Source organism: Pleurodeles waltl, chromosome 9, assembly GCF_031143425.1.
Source record: "Pleurodeles waltl isolate 20211129_DDA chromosome 9, aPleWal1.hap1.20221129, whole genome shotgun sequence".
Classification (NCBI taxonomy): Eukaryota; Metazoa; Chordata; class Amphibia; order Caudata; family Salamandridae; genus Pleurodeles; species Pleurodeles waltl.
The window spans coordinates 419,924,354-419,944,308 of record NC_090448.1 but is presented as its reverse complement, the minus strand read 5'-3'; the positions used below and the strand labels follow the sequence as shown (position 1 = coordinate 419,944,308).

Here is a 19,955-nt window from a genome sequence, read left to right as displayed (position 1 = left end):
CATTTTCCATCAGTGGGGTCATCCTCAATTAGACCTGTTTGCAGACGAAACCAACAAAAAATGCCCAGACTTCGCATCCAGGTTTTACCGACCAGGGATGAAGGGGAATGCCCTGTTGATAAACTGGTCAGGGACATTTCTCTACGCTTTTCCACAGATTCCCCTGATACCTATGGTGATCAACAAGCTTTACAGGTCCAAAACCAGGATGATACTAACAGCCCCAGAATGGCCTCGACAATACTGGTACATAGATCTCCTCCAGTTGTCAGAACAACCTCACAAGAGGCTGCAGTGCAGACCGGATCTTCTCCACAGATTAGGTGGTAAAATTCTACATCCCAACCTTCCCTCGCTGAGCCTGACAGCATGGCTCCTGAATTCCTGCAGTATGGACATCTAGGACTCATGCGACACTCCTATGTGTTCAAATGGAAGAGGTTTTACATATGGTGCAGGCAGATTGATTTAAATCCTATCCTTGCTCAGGAGGATGTTATCTTGCCTTATCTCCTACATCTTGCGAAGTCAGGACTGCACTTTTCAACCTTTAAGGTACATTTATCTGCCATTACAGCTTATTGTAAGTCGCCCTCGCAAAAGTCATTATTTACTATGCCAGTGGTTAAAGATTTTTAGAGGGCTTTAAAAAAGTTTTTCCACCAATGCGTACACCTTCACCTCCATGGGAATTAAATGTGGTCTTGTCTAGACTTATGGACGCTCCCTTTGAGCCCATCCACAAAGCTTCTTTGCAACACCTTACGTGGAAGACAGATTTTATGGTGGCCATTACCTCAGCTAGAAGAGTCAGTGAGATTCAGGCTCTTTGTTCAAAGAACCCACCCATCGTTCTTACCTAAGGTGGTTTTGGACTTCCATATTAATCAAACCATATCGCTTCCAACATTTTTTCCCAAACCTGTTACTCCGCCAGAGAAAGCCTTGTACTCCCTGTACCTGAAGAGGGTGCTAAAATTGTTTCTTGATAAGACTAAAACCATCAGACAATCTGATCGCTTATTTTTTAATTATGGACATATGAGAACAGGGAGGGCAGCCTCAAAACAGACTATTTCTAGATAGATAGTTTCATGTATTGTGACTACTTACCAGTTAGCTAACAAACAATTGTCTGCTAAACCTAAAGCTCATTCTACGAGAGGCAAAGCGGCAACTACAGCCCTTAAGAATGTACCCATCTCTGAAATTTGCAAAGCTGCCACATGGAGATCCGTGCATACTTTTACGAGACATGCTGTCTAGATTCAGATGCTAAAACAGACACTCAAGTGGGTCAGGCTTCTTTAAGAAATGTATTTACATAAGACAAATGCACTTCCTGTGATTCTATCACTCCATCCGCAGGGGTATAGGATAGGCTTGCTAATCTATTCAGTGTTTATGACTATTGATGAGGATCCCCTGGAAGAGAAGGATAGGTTACTTACCTGTAAATCCTAGTTCTCTTCCAGGGGTATCCTCATCAAAGTCATAAACAACCCACCCTCCTCCCGAGATGTGATTTTTAGAAGTGCAGCACTACTCATTTGTCTATTCTATTTCTCCTTACCACCGAAAAAAAGTACTGACCTAACTGTGAACCAACTGTCACCTCACTCTCACCCCTGAGGCATGGTGGGATACTCAAGGTGCTCAGGGTCTTAAAGGCACGGTGCCAATTTTTTTGTTCTGCTGTGTTAACCTACATGCAGCCTATTAGCTAATAAGGCTCCTTTATTTTCAATGTAGTTTTTCTATTTTAATATAGATTGCTTATACTTCCTGTGCCTTCTACTTTGACTACAGAATGTTTTTACCTTTAATTGAAGATTTTAATTTAAGTTAAAAAAAAAAACTCAAAAAAATAAAGCATTTTTAGCCTGTTTCTCAACATAGACTGCATTGCTTTTTACACATGTATTTATTGTATTTGTATCGAAATTTTCTACTAAAATATTATTTTTCATATATATTTCATACATATACATGTGTGTTTATATATGCTCTGGGGTCCCCGCACGTGGGCGGGAATATTTAGTATTTATGACTTTGATGAGGATACCCCTGGAAGAGAACTAGGATTTATAGGTAAGTACCTTATCCCTACCCAGTTACATCAGTGATTAGGTTAATGTTTGCAATTTCCTACAGTTTGTGTTTAAAGTGGCTGAACTTTATAACATTTTGCACACATGTACACGTCACAAACCATACTGTACTCCTGCCATTCTGCAGTCCTCTGCCTACCAAATTTAGAGTTGTCTGCCAGTCCTATAGACAACTCTAACCATTGGTAGAAACTGCCATCATGATGGTTCCTGTCAATGTTATATAGGTTTGACGGACGGCTCCATCAAACATGACAATCTCCTGTCAAACTTTTACAGTCTTTAACTTTTTCCAAAAACAACTCCCTAAGCAGGAGTTTATTTTTAGAAAAAGTAAAGTTAGTGTACCGCATACCATGAGAGTTTCCTCCCATGGTGTAGGGTGGATTATTGTTTTAGCTGTCCTTCACTGCAAGATTTTATCTGCCAGTGGCGAACAGCAATAAATACATATAATACCGTCCATCGTAAATTGGGCAGATGGTGAAATATTTGAACCTTAGACACCCCATACTCTGTCAGGCCATGTAGGAGTATGTCAGGATAGAGCCATAGTAGGCTGCATCACTGACATAGTTAGGGTCTGCTCAACTCTACATCAGGTGGACAGACCTTCAGTTTGGTGGAAAGAGTAGTCTGTCGCTGTTGCAACAGAACAACTTCTCCACCAAACTCTAAATCAGTCCTATTGTGCCTATGCTGGTGACTCAAGTATGAGCCACTGTTCTTTCTTGAGTATAGAGCACCTTCTGACAGCATCTAGTTAGGAGAGTCATGTGACCACACATGTAAGTCCAGTGAATCTGTACCTTATAGAGGTGCTGCCACATAGCCCATGAGCAGTACCTCAGCGCTGCACTATTTAAGATAGCATGGCAATAAAACATGAACAGATTTTCACCCAGCCACCCATTCAGTATAAGCATGTCTCTACCTGTTTGTTGAATGCTAGCATAATAAGATAAGCCTCTGACGGTGACATTAGACTCTGCCTTAATGTATGATAGGTTTTCAGAGAAATAACACTTTTGTGTTCCTATTGGCAAGACCACCTCTGTTATCTGCCCAGTCATGGGTTTGACTTTGTGCATCTAGGAAAGGCAGAAAGACAGCAGCTGTATTGAACAAGGGAATCTAAGGCCAACACTTTTGAGAAAATTAGAGCCAGATGTAACCATTATTTTTGGAACCATTAAACATTTTGCAAACTGAGCTATGTTACTAACAGAAAATATGACAGAAAGGAAGCAAAACTGGCCAATAAGGGGACTTAATGGTCAAGACGTATTTTAAGCTGGTTGCCATCTCCATATGAGATAGAGATCTAATGAGTGAGATCAAATGATTTAAAGGAATTAAAAACCAGAAGTGAAAGGGAGCCCTGAGGGACCTGACAAAGAATCACGGAATAATGATGCAAACACACGCTTCCACTAATGCTGACTCTGGTGGCCAGCCACTTCATTCCTGAACCTTTTGGTCCATGGAATTATTTGACCAATAGAATACAGTCACGTAAAATACAGTGGGAAAATATCAATAGTCTGTTTTAAACTTTAATGGAGGAACATGTACCTCTGATGAAAGTATTTCATTGATTGGGGATGGTGATTGGAGTTTTGTATCTTGCCTCTCTCTTTCGGACTGCTGTGTATTCATGAGCGCATGCCAATATATTTAAGTTATATAGACACTGGACTATCTGTCTTTATACTAGTAGTCTGTTTCTCTTGTGGGTGATTTCCATTTATAGTCATAAGCACTGAATAGTCCTGCCCACGTGCAGGACCCCGGAGCACTTTTTCACAATACATCTTTTTAAGAGCAGATGTTCACATTTCTTCTGGAACGCCTGCACCGTCCCTCAAGAAAGAAACATATTATGCAGCCTATAGGAAGAGGCTACAATGTCCCAGTTGTTCAACTTGAACTTAAAAAAGGGGGCAGAAGATTATAGAGAATTTCCTGTTGTGTTTTTGTGAAACAGCATAAATGTCTTTCACAAACCCTTTTTTGGTAGAGTAAGGGATAAAGTAAAGCAGGGCAGTGTAGCCCCATAGCCTGTCACTATATGATTTAAAAAGAGAAGCCGTGCCTTTAAGAGCCTTTAAGAGCTGTAGGAAAGTACCCTCTTTCTTGGCATGGTTACCCCCATTTTCTGCCTGTTGTCAGTGTGTTTGACTGTGTTCACTGGGATCCTGCTAGCCAGGACCCCAGTGATTATGCTCTCTCTTCTAATTTGGTAACTTGTACCATTTTCACCCCACATTTGGCATACTCGTGTCCCCCCATGTAAGTCCCTATTATATGGTACACACATACCCATGGCATTGGGTGTACCAGGGGATCCCCATGGGCTGCAGCATGTATTATGCCACCCATGGGGAGCCCATGCAAAGTGTCCTGAAGGCCTGCCATTGAAGCCTGCGTGAAAAGGTGCATGCACCCTTTTTCACCATAGGTCACTGCACCAGGTCACTATAAGTCAACCCTATGGCAGGCTCCTAGCCCAGAGGGCAGGGTGCAAGTAACTGTGGGTGAGGCCATCCATGCACTAGCAGAGGTGCCCCCGTGAACTCCAGTGCCATTTTCATGGAGTTCGTGAAATGGGAACGCTATTTTACGCGTGTACCTGACATAGGTCACTGCCTATGTCCAGCTATATAATAGTAACTCCAAACCTAGGCATGTTTGGTATCAGACATGTCGGAATCATACCCCAGTACTGTGGCCAGTATTGGAAGTATCATTCCATGTACTCTGGGGTCTTCTTAGATGACCCCCAGCATTGCTCCTACCAGTCTTCCAGGGTTTTCCAGGCAGCCCAAGCTGCTGCCAACCCTCAGACAGGTTTCTGCCCTCCTGCAGCTTGAACAGCTCAAGCCCAGGAAGGCAGAACAAAGGATTCCCTTCAGGAGAGGGGGAGTAACACCCTCTTCCTTTCAAAATAGGTGTTACATGGCTTGGAAGTGGTATCCTCCCCAAAGCTACTGCTATGCTTTAAAGGGCACATTTGGTGCCCTCTGTGCATAAACCAGTTTACACTGGTTCAGGGACCTCCAGTCCCTGCTCTGGCACAAAACTGGAAAATGGAAAGGGGAGTGACCAATACCCTGTCCATCACCACCCTAGGGGGTGGTGCTGAGAGCTCCTCCTGAGGGTCCCTGGGTTCTGCCATCTTGAACCAAGGTTAGTAGGGACCTCTGGGAGCATCTGAGTGGCCAGACCAGGCAGGGGACGTCAGAGCCCCCTCCTAAAAGGTGGTCAACTTGCTAGGTAACCAATCCCCCTTTCAGGGCTATTTAGGGTCTCTCTCTTCAGATTTGGCTTGCAAGAGTCCAGCAGGACTCCTCTTCAACCTCCACTTCAACGTCTAGCCACTGGAACCGTGACTGGACCCTCCAGGAACCAACAATCCGCATCCACGAAGAAAACTCTTCTTGCAACATTGTTTTCACAGCTCCTTTCAGCTTCTGCACCATTTCCCCGGCTGTGCATCCTCTGAGGGTGGAAAGTTTTCAGTCTGCATGAGAAGGAAGAAGGAATCTCCCTTGGAGTGAAGGGGGCACTCCCCTGCATTGCAGGCACCCACTGCAGTGACGACTCTGCATCACAGGTGGTGGTCCGGAGTAGTCCTCTTGGTCCTCTGTACCAGCTATCCAACTTTGGTGGAGGTAAGCCCTTGCCTTCCCACGCAGGACAGTACCACGTGCACGCTTGTTTGCATCTCCTTCAAGGGAACTTCAGGCTACCTGCAGCTTCTTCCCTCAGCACTCCTTCGTGTGACGCACAGCCCTCTGCATGATTCTCCTGGGACGAGGGATCCCTTTCTGTAGTGCTGCTTGGGCTCCTTCTGCAACTTCTGTGCCACCATCCTGTGGGACTCCTGTAGGTGCTGCCTGTTCTCATGTGGGCTCTCCGTGTCGCTGAGGGTCCCCTTTGACTCCCCCTCCTGAGTTGAGTCCTCCTGGGCCTTGCTGGTCCTCAGCAGCACCACTTTTCCACTAACCTCAAATTTCCCTTTTCCAAGGCCTATTTGTGGAATTCCTGCACCGACACCTGTCTGCAATCTTCATACCAGCGTGGGACATCTTCTGCATCCCTCAGGAACTCTTCTCCAGCTTCAGGGCTGCAGTGCTGACCTCCTCTTCATCACCGTCGACCAACTTCTGCAAGTACAACTGAGTGGGTTGTAGCTCCTACTCCTCCTGGACTCCACTGTAACTCTTGGGCATGGTCCCCTCTCTCCACAGGTCTTCCTCTCCAAGAATCCACTGCTGGTTTCTTGCAGTCTTGTCTGGGTGTTTTCTTTTCTTCTTTTCCTTCCTTTTGTGTGGTTTATGGAAATTCCAGTGATTTACTCCTGCTTTCCTGGTCGCTGGGGGGTACTGCGTTACTTACCTCTGTGATTTTCTAGTACTCCCAGCACCCCTCTACACATTCCAGTTACCAAGGTGGGGGTCCTGTGTTCGCATTACATTTTTTAAGTATATGGTTTGGGCTCACCCTAGGGCTACTATTGTCTAACTGCACTTGCACTGTTTTCTAATCTTTTTTATGCCTATTGCTGTTTACTAATGTATATAATTAGTGTATTGCTTACCTACTGTCATATGGTTCCCCTTCTAGTACTTTGTGGTATTGTGTGACCAAAAATAAAGTACCTTTATTTTTGTACAACTGAGTGTTTTCTTTCATGTTTGTAAGTGCTGTGTGACTACAGTGGTATTGCATGAGCTTTGCATGTCTCCTAGATAAGCATGGCTGCTCATCCACAGCTACCTGTAGGGGGCCTTGCTTCTAGACCCTCCTTAACTACACTAAAAGGGTATACCTGGACCTAGTATGCGGTGTAAGTACCTTAGATACCCACCACACACCAGGCCAGCATCCTACAGCAACCCAGATACCACCAGTATCCCATCATGCTGAGCAGGTGACGTTTGCTTCAGTTCTTTTTGAGGCGATGCATGATGAAATATAAGTCTACCGCTATGTCTGTCCTCTCCACTGGGGAGGAGGGAAGGTTGCTTATGATGATAATGGAAATTTCCCTATGAGAGAACTTGAGTTAGAGGTAAGAAACAATTTCTTCTTTTAAAGGGTATTTCCATGCATAGTCAAAAGTGCGTAATGTGCGGGGACCCCGGAGCACTTTTTCAAAATATCTTCTTAAGTAGAAGTTTTCACCTTTCTTCAGGAAGGCCTGTAAAGTCACTTAAGAACAGGACAGATAATACAGCCTATGTACCTAGGCTACGCTGGCTGAGCTCTTCATCTTAAATCAAAGAAAGGGTCAGCACATAGTAATTTGAAAGTACTTTGTCACAGAATTAATCTTCCTCACAAACCCCTTTTGCATGATAGAGATGAAAGACAAGGAGCACAGAGTTGCCTCGTAGGCTGTTATTTTATGGCTAAAAAGGAGGCTGTGCCTTTATATACTCAGAGACCAGTGATATCCCATCATGCACCACTGGTGGCAGTTGCTTCAGTTCTTTTTTTCTGGCTCCTGCTGACAGGACCCTGGAGCATTGAGCTTGTTTTTTTCAGAAAAAATCACTTCTGAATTTCAGTGACAAGTCTTTCACTCAACGTCTTTGGTCTTCCCCCCACATTTTTCTGCCATTTCCTCACACAAATCTGTGTTTTTTATGATAAAAAAATGACATCCCTTTTTGATAAGTACCCTGACTGTGGAAGAAAAAGGCCAAGACTGATCCTCATAGTGTGTGTATTCTCTGTCTTCCAGATACCCACATACCCGATTCCTGCAAAATTTAAAAGACCTTTTACAGGAACACCCTTTGTGATAGGGGGAAGATTTGCCTTCAAGGTATGGAGGAGCGGCAGAAGCGGAAGTCCAAGTTTACAGTTGGGACCTTAGGACGAGGAGAGGCACAGTCCTCTACCAGGGTCCTCTACCAGGGCTTTCGCATTGTTCTCTGGAGATCTCTCCAGTCAAAAAAGGCCTGGAAAACGTCAGCGGTCCCAGTCAATGTCGAGAACAACAACTTCGAGAAGAGGTGCAGGCCCACCTATTCACTGTCTCTCCATTGCTCAACTTTGAAGAGATGACACACATCAATGTCGAAGCGAATAAGATTGACGCAGACACCATCGTTGCACCGAAGAGCATCGACATTGAGGAGCTTTTTAACGGCAGCGCTCCCTCGACGTCGACACATCATGGTCAATCGACGTCGAGATGCACCCGATCACAGTCAAGACAGGCTTCAACATCGAGACATCGACCACTCTCGGGAAGTATGTCAACGTCGAGGGAACGAGGAAGGTCGACCTCTGTCTCCATTTCTGACTCTTCACGAATACAGGAAGCACACCGAAAGCATAAAAGAATCTACAGTTCACCAGACTCTGACTATTCGTGCACCTGTTCTCCGTCACGTGAAGCACCAGTTGAATTTCCTCCAGTGCCATCTTCGCTTTCTCCTCAACTGATTCTTCTGCCTCCTATAGCACTAAGACCTAGGACGATTTCTCCTCTGCCACCTCCACCACCAACGGCCCCAGTGAGTCCCCGATCACTGCCTTCTTCAAGACATCATTCAAGGTGTCATTCCGGACATTGTTAGCGGAGTTAAAGGCATACCTCTTCGACATCGAGACATCATAGATTTTGTCACAGAAGTTCCCAATCCAGGCACTCCACTGAAACCTTCTCCTCAAGTACGGGGAGATATTCACCGACTCTCACAGATTCTCCACCTCAACGCATCTAACCAGTGGATGCCATTTCAACTTTCCAGGGTGTATTAGTGCGAGGTGCAAATAAGTTGAACATTCCAATGTCTACGCCTACTCTGCCATTTTTGAGACATTGCAGCAGAGGTCAGCTTCAGGTCCTGTGCTACCTCTGGTTCCTGGTCTCTTAGAGCCAGCAATGGACCTCTTCCTAACCCCAAAATCAATGAAGCCTGCGCCATCAAGGCTCCAGAGAAAATATCGCCCTCCGGATCAGGATGCAGCCTTCCTACGTATAGACCCAACTGCAGACTCTGTTGCGGTAGTAGCCGCAAGAATGCAACATGCCACAACCCCTACATCCACATTTCCTCCACAGGGAGAGAGATGAAAGCTGGACTCTGTTGAGCGAAAAGCGTGCAAAACTGCAGCAACCACAATGAAGGTGGCAATCGCCACTGCCTTATTAGGCAGATAAGACAGAGCCCTATGGGAATCACTACAAGAGTTTGTTGGCTATCTCCCCAGAGATGAAAGAAAGGACTTTAATAAGATTCTTTGTGAAGGCCTAATGGTGTCCAACCAAATCATTAGTGCAGCTGCAGACTACTCTCTCCTGGCAGCACACAAATACTGCCAAGGGGTCTCTCTCCGAAGACAATTTCTACCCCAGGCTCACCTCTCTGAAACCAGAATCTCAACAACGGATGCTGAATTTGCCATTTTCAGGTACTACCCTCTTTGGGTCTCACACGAATAATGAAATGGCGAGGATGAAAACAGAGCTAGAGACAATAAAAGCCATTGGCTTAGAGAACCCAAAGGACTCAAGGAAAACTTTCAGGCCTTTCCAGCACCTTTTCTCTTTACAGAGGGTTCAAGCCCCTCATTGGTATCAGGGTTGCCAACAATCGGGTACACAATCCCAACAGTACCAACAATCCTACCAGCCCTATGACAGGAGAAAAGCTAGAGGAAGGTCAGACCAACGACCTGCTCAGGGAAGCAAGCAACCTACAGAATCAAAACCCTGAATCATCTCTTCCCCCTTTTCCGTTACTCACTCCAGTACAGGGAAGCATATGACATTGCCTGGAAGAATGACAAAACATCACGCAAGACGTCTGGGTTCTGAATATTGTTTGCAATAGATATTGGGGGTCATTCTAACTCTGGCGGGCGGCGTAGGCCGCCCGCCAGAGTTCCCCCGACAGAACACCGCTCCGCGGTCTGAAGACCGCTGCGGTGATTTTGTGTTTCCCGCTGGGCTGGCGGGCGACCGCCAGAAGGCCGCCCGCCAGCCCAGCGGGAAACCCCTTCCCACGAGGAAGCCGGCTCCGAATGGAGCCGGCGGAGTGGGAAGGTGCGACGGGTGCAGTTGCACCCGTCACGAATTTCAGTGTCTGCTAAGCAGACACTGAAATTCTTTGTGGGGCCCTCTTACGGGGGCCCCTGCAGTGCCCATGCCATTGGCATGGGCACTGCAGGGCCCCCAGGGGCCCCACGACACCCCATACCGCCATCCTGTTCCTGGCGGGCGAACCGCCAGGAACAGGATGGCGGTATGGGGTGTCGGAATCCCCATGGCAGCGAAGCAAGCTGCGCCGCCATGGAGGATTCCTGAGGGCAGCGGAAAACCGGCGGGAGACCGCCGGTTTTCCTGTTCTGACCGCGGCCAAACCGCCGCGGTCAGAATGCCCTGCGGGGCACCGCCAGGACCGCCGGGGTCGGAATGACCCCCATTGTCTCCAATTCACCAGTCCCCCACTGTCTATTCCTCCGAAGTCTTCCAGATTCAACATCCCACAATTACATACTGAGGTAGACATCCTTTTACAGAAACAGGCAGTGGAGCATGTTCCTCCTCATCAACGACTTTCTCGTCAAGAAAAAAGATAGCAACAAATTCAGTCCCATTCTCGACCTAAAACTGGGCAACAAGTGGATTTGGCTAGAAAAATTCCAGATGCTGTTATTACACTAAATCTGCCCTCAGTTACACCAAGGGGATTGGCTCTGCTCCATCGACCTTCAAGATGTATACTTCTATATACCAATAGCCAGGAAGCATCGGACATTCTTGTGGTTCGTAGTGGGACACAACCATTATCAGTATTTAGGCCATTGGGCCTAAAGTCAGCCCCCTGAGCCTTCTCCAAATGTAAGGCAGAAGTTGCTGCCCACCTTCAAAAACACAAAGTATTTGTCTACCCATAGCTAGACGATTGGCTAATCAAGGCATCCATGTTCCAAAAGGCTCAACTACACTATAATTGGACAAATCAACCTCCCTCCCAGTACAAATGATACAATACTTGGGGGGCTTCCATCAATACCCTCACAGCAAGCGTGTGTCCTTCGGAGGACAGGCGCTTATCAATCCTGTGGAAATCTCAAGCTCTCATGAAAACCTCTCATCCAACTGTGAGAGCAGTATTCTTTCTCCTCGGCTCAATGGCCTCCTGCATATTTCTCATACCGAATCCCCGTCTTCACATGAGACCATTACAGGAATGCCTCAAGGACAACATAGGAATTGGGACAACAGGATTCAGCTTTCCCATCACACAAAACTGTAATTGAAATGGTGGCACTCTCCAACCAATATCCTGCGAGGTACATCATTCCATAAGGACATTCCTCTTCAAACAGTAGTCATGGATGCCTCTCTCCTAGAATGGGGCGTCCACATGGACCACCTACAAATTCGGGGCAAGTGGTCACAGAGAGAGTCAATATATCACATTAATCTCCTAGAGCTGCATGTAGTTCATCTAGTGCTGAAAGCGTTGTTTCCATTCTTCAACTCCAACTCCCTTCTTGTTCAGACGGACAATACAACAACCATGTACTACCTCAACAAACAGAAAGGGATGATGTCCAGGCCCTTGTCTAACGAAGACTAGACAATCTGGAAATGTCTTCTAGTCAGGGGCTTGTCGATAACTGCGACCCGTCTACCAGGAGAGCAAAATACCCAAGCCAATTTTCTCCTTCAGACTCATCCACGTAAACCACAAGTGGGACTTAAACAATGTCGTCCTTCAAGACATCTTTCAGCATTGGGGAATTCCGGCCATTAATTTGTTCGCCACCTCAGAAAACACCAAATGTCAAAACTTTGCATCAAGGTACTACCAACCAGGGACCCTGGGGAACACCCTGTGGATCAATTGGTCCAGCAGATTACTCTGCGCTTTTCTACCAATTCCCCTGATTCCATCAGCCCTCATCATGCTATCCCAGTCAAGAGCCAAGATGATACTCATAGCTCTGGAGTGGCCACGTCAATGGTGGTTCACAGACCTCCTTCACTGGTCCATCCATCCACATCTCGGGCTGCCATGCAGACCAGATCTATTAACAAAATTCAGAGGTCAAATGGTGTGCATCTCAATGTCTCCTCTTTGTGTTTGGCAGCATGGCCCCTGAGCTAGTACAATATGATCACCCGAATCTTCCACAAGACTGCATGGAAATTCTTTAAAAAGCGAAACAGCCTTCCACACGAGCTGCATATGCCTTCATATGGAAGAGATTTTGCATACGGTGTTCATAAAAATAAAAAAAAAAACTACCACCAGCCAGGAAGATGTCATATGTCCATACTTACTCCATTTGGCACAATCAGGATTGCAGTTTTCTTCTATAAAAGTCAATCTGGCAGCTCTTACTGCATACAGAAAATGTCTTTCACAAACCTCCTTTTTCAGAATCCCTGTAATCAAGGATTTCTTAGAGGGTTTGAAGAAAGTCTCTCCTCCCATTAGGCGCCCTTCTCCTCCATGGGAGCTAAATATAATTCTTTCACGCCTTATACAGGACCCTTTTGAGCCCATACAGCACTTATCTTGGAAAACCATTTTCCTAATGGCCATTACATCTGCCTGCAGAGCCAGTGAAATCCAGGCACTCTGTTCAAATGAACCATACACAGTATTTCATTCCAACAAAATAGTCATGAGGGCTCACCTCAAATTCTTCCAGAAGGTGGTTTTGGATTTCCACCTTAGCCAAACCATCTCTTTGCCTATATTTTTTTCCGAATCCCTGTACTCCAGCGGAAAGATCACTCCATTCCCTGGCTGTAAAACTAGTTCTCAAGTTCTGTCTTGACAAGACATGAACCATCAGCAAATTGGTCCAGTTGTTTATCAATTATGGGCCTATAAGCACAGGCTTAGCCACCTCAAAGCAGTCAATCTCGAGGTGGATAGTCTCATGTATTCTATTCTGCTATCAAAAAGCTAACAAAACACTCCTTACTAGACCAAAAGCACACTCTACAAGAGGGAAAGCAGCTACTGCTGCTTTGCTGCACTATATTTCTATCCTATAAATTTGCAAACAGCAACCTGGATATCTGTTCACACATTCACTAAACTCTGCTGCCTAGACTCAGACGCTAGAGCAGACACTAGAGTGGGGCAGGCTTCCCTGAGGAACTTATTTGCTTAAATATTATCCAGTTGATCCTCTGTCTCTTCCTTGCTCTCCGTAGGGATGGGCTTACTATTCTTATGTACTTATGACTATCCATGGAAATTCCCTAGGATAGAAGGAATGGTTTCTTACCTGTAACTCAAGTTCTCTCGTAGGAGACATTCCATGATAAGTCATAAGGAACCCTCTCTCCTTCCTGGGAGAATAGACAGAGGTATTGTTACATACTGTACAAGTCTAGCACTGCCTTCAAAAAGAACTGAAGCAAATGCCACCAGCTGTGCATTATGGGATAATGGTGGACTCTGAGTTCTTAAAGGCACCGGCTTCTTTAGTCATACATAGCAGACTATTAGGCTACTCTGTCCTCCTTTTCCTTCATCTCTATCATGCAAAAGGTGTATGTGAGGGAGATTAATTCTGTAAACAAATTACTCTCAAATTGTAATGTTCTGACCCTTTCTTTGAGTTAAGATGAAGAGCTCAGCCAGCGTAGCCTAGGTACATAGGTTGCATTATCTGTCCTGTTCTTAAGTGAGTTTACAGGCCCTCCTGAAGAAAGGTGAAAACTTCCACTTAATAAGATTTTTGAAGAACGTGGGTGGGACTAGTCAGTGCTTATGACATCATGGAAATTCCCCTATGAGAGAACTGGAGTTACAAGTAAGAAACCATTCCTTCTCTTGTAGGGGATTTCCATTTACAGTCATAAGCACTGAAAGAGTAGCAAGCCCATCCCTGCTTAAAGTGGTGGAGAAGACAGAGATTGAACTAAGGTACAGTTTTAAGCAAATACATTTTTGAGGGAGACCTGTCCTACCTGAGTGTCTGCTCTAACATCAGAGATCAGGTGGTAATGTTTGGTAAATGTTTGGACAGATCTCCACGTGGCTGCTTTACACATATCTAGGATAGGGATATTTCTCAATAAGACAGCTATAGCTGCTTTACCTCTAGTACACTGTGCTTTAGGCTTAGCTTGAAGTGTCCTATTAGCTTTTTCATAGCACAGCAGGAAGCAGGAAACTATCTATTAGGAGATGGATTGTTTGGAAGTGGCTGAGTCCGTATAGACCGGACTATAATTGATAAACAGTTGGTTCGACCTGCGGATGTCACATGTCCTGTTCAGGTAGAATTTCAGAAGTCTCCTTACATCCAGGGAATGGAAAGATCTTTCTGCTGGAGTAGAGGGGTTCTGAAAGAATGTTGGAAGAGATGTGGTCTGGGTAATGTGAAGGTCAGAAATAACCTTAGTGAGGAATTTCAGGTAAGTTCTCATAACCACTTTGCTAGAATGGAAGACTGTGTATAGTTTGTGAGAACAAAGCGCTTGTATCTCGCTAACTGTAGGAAGCTGACTCTGTATATACTGTATCAAAATGAAATTTAGTGTGCACAGAGTCCAGGGGTTCCCCAGATGCTTAACAGAGGCTAAAGTAGATAATACTAATGCTCTCTTTTGTGTTAGTGTGGTCGAGCAGTTAGGCTTATCAGAGGGTAGTGCAAAGCATTTGTTGTAAAAACAGACAATAGAGGAAGCACACACTCAATAGCTTAACCTCAGACCAATGGTTTTTATATAGCAAAAATAGATTTTCTTTATTTTTAGAACCACACGATTCAAGTTGTAGGTAAGTGTTTCAATCGATTCGTATTTCACACATTTATCAATAGTACTTTGTTTGAAATTCATAACTTATTCGTTTTTTTAAATATTGGCAATTATCTGTTTTAAAAGTTGACACTGCAATTTTCTGAAACAGTTCCTGAGAGGAAGAAAAATCAGTATGATTTACAGGTAAGTATTTGACTTACAGTTCTAGTCTCTGGGGGTTTAGAAGTCCACATGTTGGGGTTCAAGTTATCCCCAAACACCCACCACCAACACAGGGCTGGCTGGGTGCAGAGGTCAAAGTTGAGGCAAATTTAACATGGGCCCCTTGGGAGACTGGGGGCACTCAGAATCAGGCCTGCCTGCAGGTAAGTACCCGTGACTTCGGAGGACAGACCTGGGGTGTTTAGAGGAACACTGGGGAGGCACACGTAAGCACCAAACAAACATCCCCAGCAGCTCTGGAGCAGAAGGGTGCAGGGTCCAAAGAAGGCATTAGGTTTGCAGTGCTGGTCACTGAGGGGACCTCGGGGTCACTCAGGCTCTGCAGGCGAAGTCCAGCGGGTCGACTTGGGCAAACCTCAGGCTGTTTAGGAGGATAGCTGCCAGCCGAATGTAGCTGCACTGGAGGTCAGGTTCTCCAAGGCCTGGGGGCTATGGGAAAAGTGGTCTTTTAGGCGTTGGATATCTTCATCTAAACTTTTGCGGTCAAGGGGGTCCTCGGCATTCCCTCTGCAGGCGTAGTCGTGGCAGGGTGGAGAGGTCAACCAGGGTGGGCACTTGCTCACAATTGCCTTGGGACTCTCTCTAGCTGGTTGGGCCACCTGGTCACCGGCTAACGGCATTGGTTGCAGGGTGGTCAGGACTCACGGATCCGGGGAGGCTCTGGAGTCCCTTGTTTGCAGTTTCTTATTGGGCAGGGCCACTGTCAGCTGGAGTTCTTGGTCCTTTGGGGTGCAGGGCAGTCCTCTGGTGCTTGGCAGAGGTCGCTGGTCCTGTAGGATGAGTCACTCTCTCGTCGCAGATTCTTTGAAGGAGGAGACAGTCCGGTAGGGCTTGGGCCAAATCAGTTTGCATCTTCCTTATTCCCTGCTGGGTGTTCAGCTTAGCAGTCCTTCTTCCTTGTCATTTCCCCAGGAATCCGGTGAACTGGGTTTAGGGAGGCCCTTAAATCCTGGATTTAGGGGTTGTTTCAGGGGTCAGTAGCCAATGGCTACTGTCCCTGAGGGTGACTACACCCTTCTAGTGTCCACTCCCTTTGGGGAGGGGGACGCAGACCTAACCCTATTGGTCCCTGTCCTCCAAACCAAGATGGAGGATTTTGCAGTGAGGGGGTCACCTCAGCTCTGGACACCTTAGGGGTGGTCACTCCTCCCTGTTTTCCCTAATTTTCCCACTGGACTTGCCTCCAAAAGTGGGTCTTTGTCTGGGGAGTGGGCAACTCCACTAGCTGGAGTGCCCTGGGGCACTGTAACCCAAGGCTTGAACCTTTGAGCTCACCGCCAGGTGTTACAGTTCCTCCCGGGGGGAGGTGTGAAGTACCTCCACCCAGGACAGGCTTTGTTTCTGGCCACAAAGAGCACAAAGGACCCCAAGTGGTCAGAAACTTGTCTGAAAGTGGCAGGCTGGCACAGACCGGTCAGTCCTGCCCTAGCAGTTTGGCTAACATACAGGAGGCATCTCTAAGATGCCCTCTGGGTGCATATCTCAATAAATCCCACACTGGCATCAGTGTGGGTTTATTTTGCTGAGAAGTTTAATACCAAACCTCCCAGTACTCAATGAAGTCATATTGGGGCTGTAGAGTTCATAATGACAAACACCCAGACCATATACTCAGTATGGCTACACTGCACTTTCAATGTCTAAGAATGGACTTAGACACTGTAGGGCATATTGCTCATGCAGCTATGACCTCACCTGTGGTATAGTGCACCCTGCCTTAGGGCTGTAAGGCCTGCTAGAGAGGGGACCTACCTATGCCACTGGCAATGGTTTGTGGGCATGGCATCCTGAGAGGGGTGCCATGTTGTATTTGCCTTTTTCTCCCTACCAGCACACACAAGCTGCAAAGGCAGTATGCATGTGCTGGGTGAGGGGTCCGCCGGGATGGCATAAAACATGGTGGAGCCCTTGGGGACCTTCCTTGGCCACAGGGCCCTTGCTACCATGGGTACCTTTTACAAGGGACTTAACTGTGTGCCAGGAATGTACCAATTGTGAACATAAAGGTACAGATTTTGGGAACGAACACTGGTGCTGGGGCCTGATTAGCAGGATCCCAGCATACTTTCAATCAAAGTTGGCATAAAATATCAGGCAAAAAGTGGGAGGTAACCATGCCAACAGTGGCACTTTCCTACACTAAGCCTGCAAGCTGATGGTATTGCCACAAGGAAAGCTGCCTTCCAAGAGAGGTGTTGCAGGGAAGCTTTATGAATAGGCTCAAAGGGATTCTGCATAAGACGAGAGACGAGTATGTACGACTATAATGAAAATTCCCCTACGAGAGAACTGGAGTTAAAGATAAGAAACTATTCCTTTTTTGTCATTGAGCTAGGGACAAGTGCACTTTAGCAAGCGTGTTTAACCCCAATTCTTATCTGTGTGATGGATTGGGCACAGCTCTGGGACTTGTTCAGTATTTGAGATGGTTAAACTGCACATAAGCACAATTCTTATTTATAAACATTTTATTAGTGTGTTCAGCATACAGCATAATTAATTCAGACCAGGCTTCCATGTGATCAAACTCATTGACACAGACGGGCCTATTCAGAAACTTAAGTTTATATGTAAATCTGCATGTGCGACACTTTATAGTATCTTTACTACTTTAGGCTGTTCACCATTTCCAAGTGGAAAGTCTACAAAGAGTATGGATGTTTGGACGATCGGTAGGGGTACCAGGCAGGGTTGCCCATTGTCACCCCTTCTATTTGCTTTAGCGGTCGAGCCGCTGTTGGCCTGCCTGCGTGAAAAATTGGTGACCTGGGGTGTTCAGGTGGGACGGGCCACACACGTTGTCTCCCTTTATGCTGATGATGCGTTGCTGTATCTCAGGAGCCAGGTGTCTCGGTCCCTCTGTTATTGCAGTTAATGGAAGACTTTGGGGCTATATCTGGGCTTTGGGTAAATAGAAAGAAGTCACTGCTGTTTCCCCTGGGTTCGCTGTATGATGTCCTGCCTGAGGCTCTGCCTGAGGTGGGGCTCCAGTGGGAGCTTGAAAGTTTTCGATATCTGGGCATATGGGTTACGCATACAGCGACAGCACACCTGAAGCACAATGTGGAATGGGTGGAGAAGGGTTTGGAGCGCTCTGTAGAGATCTGGAATAAGCTGCCTCTATCAGTGATGGGAAGGGCGGTGGTGGCCAAGATGGTGTTCTTGCCACAATGTCTTTACCTGGTTCAGAATTCTTTGTTTCCATTGGCAGCTCGACTTTTTAGTCGCCTGGATAGCTTTTTGATCTCCTTGGTTTGGGCTGGCCGTTGTTGCAGGGTGGCATTGTCTACATTACAAAGGGATATGGAAGAATAAGGATTAGCACTCCCTAATATTAGACTCTATTATTATGGGGGGCATTTACAACTTGCTGCTAAGTGGATGACGCAGATGGATAATTGGGAGAAGAGGCTGTTTGCTGGCATGTTGGGAGATGAGACATTGGTGCACGTATTAATGCCGGGTGGCAGGTCAGTGACTCCTGTCCCCTACCTAGTTGAAAACGCAGCTGGGATCTGGGAATAGGCGGTTAAGAGAATACTATGGAGTGCCACCTTTGATAGGGAACTGAAAATCTGGAGTCTGGCCCCCTTTCGGGACAAAGATACTTGTATGTCAATGGAGGCTTGGAGAATGGGTGCCTGCTTGGTGGCGGGTGATTTATATCCCAATAGTGAGTTTATTTCCTTTCAGGAGGCGGGAGATACGTTTGGATTGAGAGCTGGCCAGTTCTTGCAATATGCCAAGATTGAGAGTGTGGCCCGGGAGGTCTGGTCTGGGTTCCTGGTGGCCCCTGTGGCATCAAAGATGTTGAATGGATTAATAAATTGGGGAGAGGATTCCCACTTTGTTACTCTGTTTTATAGAGCGCTGTGTGGGGACAGTGTGGGGGTGGAGTGTGTGGTGCGTAGGGCCTGGGATCGAGAATTGGAGAACCCATTAGAAGATGGGGACTGGAGTTTGGCACTATCTCTGGTACGCACTGTTTCTTGTAATCATAGATTTAAGTTGTTGCACTTTAATTTTGTTCACCTTGTGTACATCACGCCTGTTCGTCTTAATAACATGGACCCGACGAGGGAGACAGGGTACCCTCGGTGTGGGGAGTCAGGTGCTTCCTTTATCTATTTGGCCTGGGCCTGTAGGGAGGTACACCAGTTTTGGTGGGTGGTGGTTCAGAAGCTGGATGGGGTCACCGGTCTGGGACATGAGGTGACACCATTGACTTGCCTACTAGGTACAATACAGAGACCACGGGGCAGGCGCATTCCATACAGATTTGTGCAGCTTGCATTGGTGTTGGCTAAGCGAAGGGTGGCTATGGCCTGGATGGGTACACAAAGCCCAACCCCTTCTCACTGGTTCTGTGATGCTTTGGAATGGGGGGTGGCTGAGGAACAAAACATGAGACTGACACGCAGGGAAGAAGGGGCACTGGAAGACATAATGGCCTGGAGTACATTGTTGGAGCGCTTCAGGGGGACCCAAGATTCCAGCTGGGACTGGAGCTCGGATGAGGATCCTTGACTGCAGGATGTTATGCTAGGCATATAGGTGACGACCAATTGTGGTAATAGTGTATCGCTGTTAAGATGAGGTATGAAGGATTTGGTTACATAGGAGGTCCTTATGGAAGGGGAGGGGGGAGAGATACTGCTGGTCTGATGGATATGATCCATGTTTTTGTTTACAGGTATCATCAACCTCCGCTCAGGATAACAATGGACATTCTGATTTTACATATGACAGTGCACTGCTTGTTTGTTTGTTTTGTTTTTATCTTCGATTGTTCTTATAAACTCAATAAAACATAGTTTAAAAAAAATCTATATTTTAACCTAAATAGTTCATCAACG

The 19,955-nt window shown here is 46.3% G+C and overlaps 1 protein-coding gene across 3 annotated transcripts in view; it reads left to right on the top strand.

Moving 5' to 3' along the window:
* Window positions 1-19,955, top strand: part of SPTBN4 (spectrin beta, non-erythrocytic 4) — a 1,652,494-nt gene that overhangs the window by 833,103 nt on the left and 799,436 nt on the right. The window lies entirely within an intron of this gene.